At 42.3% G+C, this 10816-nt stretch overlaps 1 long non-coding RNA gene across 1 annotated transcript; it reads left to right on the top strand.

Annotated features, from left to right (window-relative positions):
* The first annotated feature begins 3355 nt into the window (after positions 1-3355).
* On the top strand, positions 3356-6088 carry LOC127378915 (uncharacterized). The gene is made up of 2 exons (XR_007888216.1): positions 3356-3692; positions 4359-6088. It is a non-coding gene; the product is annotated as an uncharacterized LOC127378915 (long non-coding RNA).
* The last annotated feature ends 4728 nt before the right edge of the window (positions 6089-10816 follow it).

Below are 10816 nucleotides of genomic sequence, written 5' to 3'. Positions count from 1 at the left end.
GCCTCGTTCCTTGCCCTCACGTTTTGTCCCTGTCTCAACTCTAAATTAGTCTCTCCCCCCCCTTCTGCTCTTTCTCAACCACCCTTCATTCAGTGCCTGAGTGCCAATGTCTCTTTCTGACCATCCAAATCTGCTATCCGCAAGTGCAGGTCACTGTCCCATCAACAGAAGCAGCTGGGAGGAAGTCCTATCTAAAGTGACTCTTGTCTTGACATTGTCTCTTGAGGTTTAATGCACACACTTTCAAGAGCCTTGGAGGAAGTCGGATGCAAAGCCTGGAAAGTGAAGGATGTTATGCAATGAACTCCAGTGGGGTGAAATCTTGCGTTAAGACCCTCTCAAGTTCTATACGATCATGTAGAGGAAGATAAACTACACACAAAACGGAAGTGAAACTTAAAGTTGGCTCGCAGAATAAACAGAAAAAGTAAAAAAGACGAGGAAAGAGCGTGCGTATCTGTGTGTGTGTCTCCTACACATAGATCCATTGGCGTGCACGTAGTTGCTCATTGTGTGCTTGACTATGTGCTGAGTGTGTTCTCTCGTCGGGTCCTCTCCCCTGTGTCCATTATGGTGATAAGGCCTCCATTGAAGTGCTGCCAGCCCACAGATAAAGAGCCACAGAGAAACTTTCTGTGAACATGCCGCTCCTGCAGTCTCCCGCCACCCCGCCGGTGCCAGGCTCCCATCAACATCCCCTCAGAAAACCTCCCTGTCCTCCGTTTCTACTATCCTCGCTTCTCATCTACTCTCCTCTCCTTTCTCCTTTCTTCTGCTTGTGCTGTTCGTTTGGGACTAAAAAGGACACACACTTGTACTTTTGCATGGTTGAACATTTCTATGATCAGTGCAGTCCAAAATGACTGAAATTTAACCATTGTTGTGTTACTTTTATTGCTTTTTTCCCTTAAGGAACCCCTTTTCTATCATTGAGTGAACTGACAATCTTTGACTAAGTGACATATTTTATGGATATTTCATATTATACTCAATAACAGTACAGAACAACTGATAAACTGTACAATGAACACAAGCAGTGAAAGACATAACTGTAAAACAAGCAATTTGGATCAATTTCAATCAGATTATTTCCTGTGAACACAAATATCTGATATTTTAGGAACTTATTATGAAATCCTGTGTCTCATTTCAAATCATCTAGTGAAGATTCAGTGAATAAAAATAATAACCACGTGATCATGTCTGCTAAGTGTAGCTCTTCAATAATAATCAAAACTTTAAAAATAACAATTTAATTTAGTTTTCTTCATATAAATGAATGAATTGCTGAGATATAGGGCTAGTGAAGTTTTTTTTTTTTTCTGAGGTTAAGCTTGAAGCCTGACAAGATGGATTCTCACATAACCTTGCGGGTCCAACTGCATTGCAAGGGTAAAGAACTGGTTCTGTTTTGGTGAGTTTGAAGCTGTCAATACAAGAAGCTCAGTTGGAGAGATTTGAAGCCTGAAGCAAGCGCTGCCTTATTAGACAAGATACAGAAACAATGTCCTCATCATATGCTTTTGCAGGAAAATGAAATGTGTTCTTGTGCTCGCAAGGATTGTCAATCTGGCAGGAATCACTGCTAACAGGGCCTCTTAAAGAAATCAAATGGATGTCTTAAAAATGAACTCTTCTTTTGTCTTCTGTAAACATAGTTAAACTCATTGTTACATCCTTGCCCGCGCACCAATTAGTACTCTGTTGGCTACTTACTGTCCACAGACAAGTTCTGAGAGGTGACCACGCATGGGTAAACCCTCACAAACACTTTAAACATCACGAGTTTTGCTGTCTTGCGCGCACACACACACACACCCGTGCTCGCACAGGCCGATACTACACCATTATGTACATGCACACATGGTGATAAATGCATTCACTCAAGCAATGAACATTATTCTCCCCACACACACACACACACTCTCTCGAGCTATCTGAGTCAGATGTTAGTGTGTGTGTGTGTGTGTGTGTGTGTGTGTTAGACTGATGGTAGGTGCTTTGAAGTCCTGCCGGGTGGGTTGGAGCTACACTTTGAGGGCGCAGCAGGGAGGCTGGCGTGCCAGGCTAGTCCTCCTCCGTGCCTGTTTCCTCAAAGGACCCCCGAGACCCAGCATGCCCCGTGGTGCCGTTTACCAAGGTCTGCCAACAATAAGCCATATTAAAGCACTTAAGGAGGCACAAGAACTGGACTGAATGTCACACACACAGCAGGAGAACTCCATGTTTCTCTCCCCTCCGTGACTGAAACGATATGCATCCAAATTCTTTTTAAAGCTTTTGCCTTCGATGAACTACTGTAAGTTCCTTATACTGCCCTCTGATGCACCTCCCTGGTACCCCTGTGTTTGAGAAAACGCTGCAAAGGTGCCTTCTTGGATGCCCCTATGGTAGATAAAACATGATAAAGTGCCCTCTAGGGGGATAATCCTAACCCTGACTAAGCTGTTTCATGACAAATGCATCACAATTTCACCTCTGACCCTCAGTCTCCGCCACTGCACTAACCCTTATACTTGTCCATTTTCCTAAACTGAACCATACCATTGGATATGAGATCAGAAAACACTCACATGGGTCATTTTGATACAGAGGATGACATTTTTTAGATATGAGAACTTTGTTAAATAAATGTATAAAGGAAGATCTAAATATGAGAAACTGAGAATTTTGGCATGGCTTGTCTTCTTGAGGATGAAAGTCAGACAAACACACTATATATGGTATAGAGGACATTACAAAAAAATCTACATGCATATATAGAAAAGATGTGTACACCTGCTTTCACATCACGGATGAAAGTTTAAACGCAGAGTGCAGCGCAGTAGCAGCTTTTTGCTGTTTCAAGCTTTGCCTCATATATACACGTTTATTTATTGTTTGTGTCTTAAGCTATACGACACTATAAGTGTGTGCCATCAGAAATAACCAGAGAAAACACCCCCTTCTGTGTTTTATGGCAAAAGAAAATACAGACTCGTACTTATTTTTGCTACAAAAACAATTTTATTTATGACTGAATGACAGCTATTATGCCCCTAGAGAGGATAGTATTTTAATATGTCTCATGGTTGCAGTAAAAGCCAGAGACACAGCGCATTACAGGACAACATATCTGCAGGCCGGGCCTCTTACTGTACTTTCATGGTTACTTAGAATTGCGAAAACAAGCAGAAGAGCTGTTGAAATATAAACAGAAAAAAGCCTCTTGTTTAAGTACGTGATGAGTTTTGTTCCAAGCACCTCTGACCCTTTTTAGAATTACTGCTGGCAGGAATGAGCAGAGAGTGTTTGGACCTTAAGAGCATTGTGAATGTTATCATCCACACTTTTGGGATTATGAGCAAAGCTCCATCCCAAGCGGATGCACGGATCTTCACGTGTTCCGAGCGTATGTTCTTCCCTGGGTGACATCAGAAGAAATGAAGACAGGCAAAGATGAGGACGAGTTGTGACCCAGTTAGGGCTCCGCCAGCACAAAGGGTTTATGGTTTGCTCTGGTTTTATTTGTGTGGGATCACCCAGACCAACGGAGACAGGAGCAGACAGAGAGAAGATTCATGAAATGGGGGCTGATGGAAGAAATGAGGATCACCATGCTCTGTGTTTGTCAACAAAGTTTTCCCTCCAGCTGTGATGGTGCCCTGGTTTGATTTTTCCACAGCTGAGCACCGCAGCAGCACAAAAATCCAGTAAGTGACTTGTGGCGACCTGATTTTTTCTGTGCATCCGTTTCTACAAAAAAAAAAAAAAACTTTTATGTACTACTTATTTATTTTGTCAAATGTTTTTTGAGGAAATGTTTTAGCTGTTCGCGGACTACCAGAGACCATGGTTGTCCAACATGTTGTTAGATTTATGTTAAAACACTTCAAGGTTATTAAAGAGTGTGGTTTTGGTTAAATATTGAAGAGTCAAAGCCATGACCTTTCACTAAATATCTTAGGAAAACATGAAATATGCAGCCCAGTATCCTAGAAAATGATGCCCACCTTGGAGGATTCATCCACCTTGTGATTTATGCCCACAGTGCCAACGTTCGGTGCCAATGCAGGAAGTAGTCTGATTTATATGGAGGCAAGTGAGGTTTTAGAGGTCGGAGTGGTGGATGGCCGTGTAGCACGTCCAACTTTCGCCTCCCATCCTTCACCGCATTTAACTTTCACATTTTCATTATTTTGCGGAATATACCAGTATTAATGTTCTTGTCTGGTTTTAGGGCTGAATTATGCTGACAGTGAACGTTCAAGTACAAATTGGTATGATCTTTTGGCGTTCGCCGTTAGCAATTTGCAAATATGTTCAGATATGCTTTCATAACCATCTATTATTTATCTAAATGAGCATATCCTGTGCAGGGTCGCAGAGGGCTGGAGCATATCCCACGGGGCTGAAGGCACTGGAGACACCCTGGAGAGGTCACCAATATATCACAGGGCCAGACGTATGTGTTCAAGAAAACTTCCACTAACACTGAGCCCTGAAAAAGGATGTAATTCCGATGTGGGGATGTGTGAAATCGAGAAGAGGAAGCACAAATGGAAACACTGAGCGAGAACTGCTGCTATGTCTGGTCTGGTAGCGTAATATTGTCCAAAACAATGTAATGGCACATTGCTAGAATAATTTCCATTGGCGTAAATTTGTAGTTGAACTACTGCGTGGTCTGACCCGCCAACTAGAGGTTTCAGGGAAAACACTTAACGTATTCTTGAATTTGTCCATTGTTTCCGTTTCAGTAGGAGTGAACTGGATATGGATGTTTGCAAGACGGGGCTGGACCTCAAGACGTACATAGTAAGGCAATAACTTACATGCACGTTTACACCGTCTCCATAACTAACCTGGACGTCTTTGGGAGGAAGCCCAGACAGACACAAGGAGAACAAACTCCTGACAGAAAGCCGGTCCCAACCCAGGACGTTCCGATGCAAGTCAGTTTGGTTGTAGGTTGTAAAGAGTCATTGATCACAGATGAAATCCTCTGTTATGGTTTGAATCATCATTGTATCATTTCAGTGCCTATTTGACTGTGCATAGACGGTCAGTCGTTCAATTTAGGCTACTATGTCAAAGGAGACCAGGCACGTTCGGGGAAAAGTGAGCACACCAAAACAATTTCACCACTTCATCATAAAATAACTCCTGGAATGTGTCGCGAGTAATGGATTGGTGATGTTAAGAGTCTCTGTGGGTGTTTTTTTCCTCGTTAAAGTCATGTTGGTTAAGGGAAAGGGGAGGTCATGACGGAGAATTTACTCTTCAAAAAGTGGTTTGTCATTTTTGTGGTCTGCTGCACTCAATTTTATTTGTTTCTTGTTTGAGCTCTTCCTGGCAACCACAAAGCCCAGAGATGTCCAAGGATACAAAACGTAGCGCCTCTACTTTCTGTCATGAGGGTGAAGCGGAAGGCGGACTGCTGATGAAGATGTTGGCAGACTAAAATCAATCAACATCCTATAAAAACAACATGACTTGATGCCTTTTCTGACACCATTTAGAAGCTACCAAGTTTATAACACACTGTTTCTCTGTGTACCAGGACTGGAATGGTTTGGATGGAAAAATCTTCACAATTCTTCCAGTTAATCAAATTAGACAAATACAAATAACCTTCCCTTTTATTTAGATTAACTAAGTACAGTAAAGCCACCGTGATTGCAGGAAATTGCCTTTTTTTGAAGGGAGGCATATTTTTCCATGACCGCTGAGCGTCTTCTCTCCAAAAGGTGGATTGCATTGAGACCTGTGCTCAGCGCAGTTCCAAAGGCAGAAATATCCATGTGAATTACATCTGATACTCAAGCGCTGTGTGACCATGAAAGGAGCAGAGCGTGGCTGCCTGTCATAATATGTCCTTGGAAAAGGCCTGGGTCAAATAATTTTAGTCTTGGCATTATTTGAACCTGGATGGAGCTCAGGAATGGTGGAATTCGCTGTATTGAGATGATTCAAATGGAGTCAGGTGGCTTGTCAGTGACAGAAAAATATTATTTACTTCATATCACAGCTGTCTTGCCTACCTCCTCTTAAACTTCCACCTTTTGATCTTTGATCTTTGAATAAATGAATTAATGAATGAGCGTCACTTGGCTGTGTCTAGAGTGTATTTTACAATAAATATATTCAACCTCTATAGGAATGAGAGGCGTACTCTGGAAAGGAGGGCTTTCAGCCTTCTGCAGGCAGTGAAAGCCAGGGTGAGTGTTAAACAAACTGGTTCATACAACGTGTTGTTCAACCGGCCGATGCGATAACCCAATATGAGTTTGCCCTGATTCTGGATATGAGCAGCAACAGGGTTCCAGTGAAGCAGACAAGTGGAGTCGTGTGAGAAAACTCGAGGAGGTTGAACACCAGACGGGCAGCAGCATTGTGGATTATCTGCAGGGGATTGTTTTAATAATTTCTGACCAATTTCCCCTCTGTGACCAGCTCCCTTGTTGGGGCTGTACTGTGAAGCCACGGTGAGCATGTGTACGTCCATAAGCGGTGTCCATCGGATGGGAGCACAATCTTTGCCTAGGCTGTTTGTGGTGATGAAACAGGATGAATGTCGGATCTACAAGCCGGAGGGGAAAAAAAGGGAGTCTGAAGCAGTTTAACCTAGTCTGGTGCATATGGCAGCTATCTGGCTTAATTGCCAGGGATTTCCATTGCTTCTTAGCAGTTTAATCATCTCTCGCCGATTTTTGTGGGCCATCTGGAAATGATATGCTCTCAATTAACTCTCCTCTTCCCTGTTCAAGGTTTTAAGACTTTGTTCCACTTTGAAGTCGCTTCCAGGCCTACAGCAGACTGAGGCTTTACTCTAGCTTCACCTAGGCCGTGATGTTAGAACTCCGTTGTAGACGTAGGAGCTGCTGCTACTGCCGCACATCACTTATCTGCTGGCCTAATTTTTCCTCCTCTCTCCCTCAGTCGCACTTTGTTTCGTGAACCTGGTCCTCATTACCCCTGAAAGTGGAAAATGGCGAATGATTGAATAACTGTTGGATGAAATTTGGAGTGGGGCATTTTTCATTCGCCGAGGCTGACAGGTAGTGACGTTCCTCGCAATAAAGTGTGTAGGTTGAGACGTCAAGACCTGAAATTGCCCAGCAACCCTGTTTTTGTTAGGTCTTTGTCTTCTGAAGATTTCCATTTTTTTTCATTGCTGTAGTCTCTGCAACAGCATTTCTGCTTTAGAGCCCCTGCGTAGTGGATAGCTCTTTATATCACTATCGTGCGAGCATGTGTACTTCTGCCCGGTGTTAAAGTCTTTGAAAAATGCCTGAAGTGTTTCAGTTTTACACTTTTGAAATTGGAGCACTTGGACAAAGCCAATATGCCTTGAGTGTAAACAAAGGTGAAAAATGAGCATACTCCAATCTGCCACCCCTGAATAAGAAAATAAGAGCAACAGCAAAACGCTCATAAAAATTAATTAACTTCATGAGGATGGAAAAAGTGATGGATGTTTCGCTTCGTTGCATTTCAGTCTGCGGATCCTCGCCAAGGCTATAATTTGCATCCTTGCAGTGATGTTTATTTAGGAGCAGATGTTTTATTGAAATTTGGGGCAATGCAAAGCTTCAATCCACGCGGTCTTCTTTAACGCTTCAAATCAATCGTCCCAACGGCCCCCGTTTCCCTTATAAATAAATGAGAGAATGCATATGATGACTTTGTTTTTGTCTGTGTGCCTATATGTACACGTTTGAAACACATGTGTGGGATGGTGGGAGCAGGGAAAATCAGGCTTTTGGGTATGAAGTCACATGGCAAGTAGCTAGCGAGGTGATGGCAGAGGGCCAGTTTTCCACCTTATGATGAGAACCATGTATCTGGTGCAACACGTGCGGAGGAAGGTATGGTGTCAGAGAATACCAGTGCTGCTGCATCATCCCGCCGGCTGGACGGACGAACACCTCAGATGTCCCTGATCCGCTGCCTTTCTTCTTTTCCTCCTTCATCTCTATTTCTCAGCTCCATCACTTTCTCTTTTCTTCCTGTACTCCTCTCTTGCGCTGTACATTGTCTGGTGGGTCACCCCCGCGCATGTGTGTGTCCATATGTGAAGCTGAAAGCAGGTTACGGGGAATCTAGGCTTTGTTTTTGAATCGAGGTGAGCATGTCACAACAGGATTGAATACTTCCGTGGTCCTTGACAGTCCATAGGGCCCCCCTGTTTCCCTCAGCTCTCTGTTTAGATAAGGGGCCTCCTTTGCACGGGCCCCCAAGCACTTACAGCTGAGATGCAGGCTGGAGTGATTATTTGGACGGTGAGACGCGCACGTGCGCAGCCCTCCCCTCCAATTCCCCCCAAAGTTTTATGCTCGCAAACTCACCAGCTCAGCAGTGTGAATCCCCAGTCCTCCCACTGCCACCTCAGGGCCCCTTTCTTGCTGTTTAGGTGCAACAAACAAGTTATTGTTTATTTACTGCAGGCTTTATTAGAGCATAAAGCACTAATGAAGCAGTTTGACAACTTGTTGAAGTCTGGTGGGATTACCTGAGTGAGTTATAAATGTAAAGAAAACAATCCCACTGGGTTGAAAGCTCTGTAACTCTATGAGGTGCTTAATTCTCAGCTTTTTTCATCTTATTTATAGGACTTACAACAGTTTAAATCACTCAAGTGAGAAAGTATCAGCTTTAACATGTGGCTCTCAGTAACTGAGACAAAATAAAATAGCCCTCCAAAATCAGCAGTTTTACTCCAAGACAAAACAAGCCGCAATATATTTCACACTATATGAGGAAGAAAAAGAACATTGGCTGGAAAGAAATAGTCTACATATTGAAAGCATACACATGTAATCTTGGCATTGACTCATGAGACTGCATGTGCAACAAATTTCAACTGGTCCAAAGCTTTTATTGTTTCTGCTTCTCATTCAAACAAGACCACAGCTGGGTTCAGCATTTGTTGGGTACATGAATAAAACGTTCAAACAGATTTGTGTATGATCATGTCTGCAGACCCTTGCATCCACAATGTTATCAGTTAGTTTAACATGGAGTGGGGTAATCCATAAATATAGGGAAAAAAAGAACTGAAAGCATACCAGTGTCTGAATATTATCAAGTAGGGTGTCATATTATGGCACTTAATGTGATGTTTAATATACTGCTGCTCTTATAAGCTCACAAGATCAATTTGAAATATTACGGGAAGCATGCACCAGATTTTAGGACTTCAGAGTTTCCAACAAATTTTCAAGATCAAGAGGAAATCTGCTGTCTTTAGTGTTATTAAGCCCGTGCTCCTGTCGTCAAGACTGTTGTGATCTGGTCTTAAATCTGTCTGGAACTTCTGCGAGAATATGAAGCTGGTTTGATCCGATCTTACGTTGAAGGTCTACCAAGATCTGAATATGCTCAATAACTGAGAAGCGGGAATAAAATCCTAGGATGTTTCTAGAAAGTTATCTGCCTGCTTGTTAAATCCCTGTAGCCTGTATGGATGTAACAGTAGAATTGAAGTGAGGTTAATTGTGTGGCTTTGAAAGTCCAAATGACCTTAAAGGAATCGCTAGTAGTTAGCGGGTTAGCTTAGCTTAGCATAAAGACAGGAGGGGCGACTCTGGCTCCGTCCAAAGGTAACAAACGAAACAAAAAATGTGAGAGGCCCTGTCTAGAGCCAGTGTTTGGTTAGTCCGTTCTGGGCAACTGTAGAAAAAAAGACAGTTCAACATGGTTCAGCTCTGTAGATAAAAATGCTTCATTCTAAGGTAACAAAACCACATCAATCCTTATATTCAGGTGATTATAAACTAATGAAAACACACCATACATACCATTTCAGCCAATAGATCCTCCTAACAGTTACACACTGGACCTTTAAGGGTGCATTAGTTTAAGTTGGAACTGGAGTAGCAGTTGTTTTCACTTAAAATGGTGTTCCTGCAGTACCTAACTTCCCCAGTTTCTGCTTAGTAAAACAGCATTCACACAAAGTACATGAAATATGTATTTTCCGTTAGTTAATTTGTTATTCTAAGCTTTATGCATGCAGGCACATTCCCACTAAACCTGAATATTTGTTGAGGGGAAATAGAGGATCCAGTCCCACACCACAAATAGTAAACAGTTGTTGAGAAAGTCCTCTCAGAGCACTCTCACACATCCTGAAGGCGCAGTACTTTCACTCAGACAGAGTAGCCTGATACCCACTTTGATGAAAACCGTAGTGTAATGGGGAATGGCTCCTATAGTCATGCTCACTGCCTGTGTTTGGCCTATTTTTTTTTATAGATGCCTAACCTCCAGGCACCTCCATGATTTATAACACAGTCAGAAATAATTTACTTTTTGGAAATGTTTTTGTGATACCCATCAAGAGGGTAATTTATCTTAATGACCCCATTCCGCTTATAGACAGGTCAGAGGTCAGCAGCACTTGATATCTGTGAAGCTGAGAATGGTTTAGCATCTTGTTCAAGGAGAATTTGGACTATAGAGGACATCAAACCAACTTTGATGACCACTAAAATGCAATAAATTAAACATATTACAAGGAGTTTTTAACTGCTTATAAAACAATCAGTTTATTACTAATACTTCTATATGATCTACACAAACAAACAAAACCCTCAATAAAGAGACTGGCTACTTCTATGTAGTTATGTCTGCCAACAGGTTGGACTCAAATTTCCCTTGAAAACAATAAAACAAAGCGGTGGAAACACTACCTCTTATGTCCACAGGGGCCGCCAGAATCAACACAAAATGTTCTTAGTAGGAGTTTTAAATAAACACGTAATTAAAACACCCCCTTGGACCTGGGTATTGATTCTATGTCAGGTATTTTGCTATATTATGAATATCTGAA

This window comes from Dicentrarchus labrax, unplaced genomic scaffold (genome assembly GCF_905237075.1).
Source record: "Dicentrarchus labrax unplaced genomic scaffold, dlabrax2021, whole genome shotgun sequence".
NCBI classification, from domain to species: Eukaryota; Metazoa; Chordata; class Actinopteri; family Moronidae; genus Dicentrarchus; species Dicentrarchus labrax.
This window is presented reverse-complemented; position numbering and strand designations above follow the sequence as displayed.